The sequence below is a fragment of the Pteropus alecto genome, unplaced genomic scaffold (assembly GCF_000325575.1).
Source record: "Pteropus alecto unplaced genomic scaffold, ASM32557v1 scaffold101, whole genome shotgun sequence".
Lineage (NCBI taxonomy): Eukaryota > Metazoa > Chordata > Mammalia > Chiroptera > Pteropodidae > Pteropus > Pteropus alecto.
Window position 1 is genome coordinate 12,778,216 of NW_006432945.1, and position 666 is coordinate 12,778,881.

Sequence of the window (666 nt, forward strand, 5' to 3'; positions counted from 1 at the left end):
GCCACTGTAGAATCATTCGTTCCTCTAAATTTAAGTATTACGTCCCCAGATAGAAAATGTAAAGTCATAATTAAAAGAATTAGTTCTAGCATAACTGACTGACATCTTTGATAGCTGCAAACAAGGAGACTAAAGATATATTTCCTGAAGTTCCAAATTATATGTTTGTTGAAACACTAGCGAAAACAAAAGTTCTTGAAGAACAAGGTATTTGTCCTGTCTTCATGACTTGCCAGCCTGTGATCTTGGGCAAATTACTTTTGATCATCGGTTTCTCCATCAATGCAAGAGAAATAATAGTAATACCAAGGTGAAGTACGGAAACTGTAAGCAGGGACAATAAAAACTATAAATTACCACCGAAAAAGTTAGCTCCCACCACCAAAATGAGTTAAACTGTCATGGTCTCCTCCAAGGACTGAGCCTTTAGAAATCTAAGATGGTCTACGGGATTTATAAGGTCACCCTCAGAAATAAAATTTAGAGGGATCAGTCATGATGGCAAACCACATTTCTGCTATCACGTTAGGTCCCTAAACCACAGAGCTTCTTACTATTCCATGTTTGGAACATCTGCAGCCAGAGTATGTCCCAAGAACCCAGGTCAGGATGGAAAGAGACCTGGGAAGTTCAAAGCTGCCCCATGAGATCAGCTCTAGAACCAAG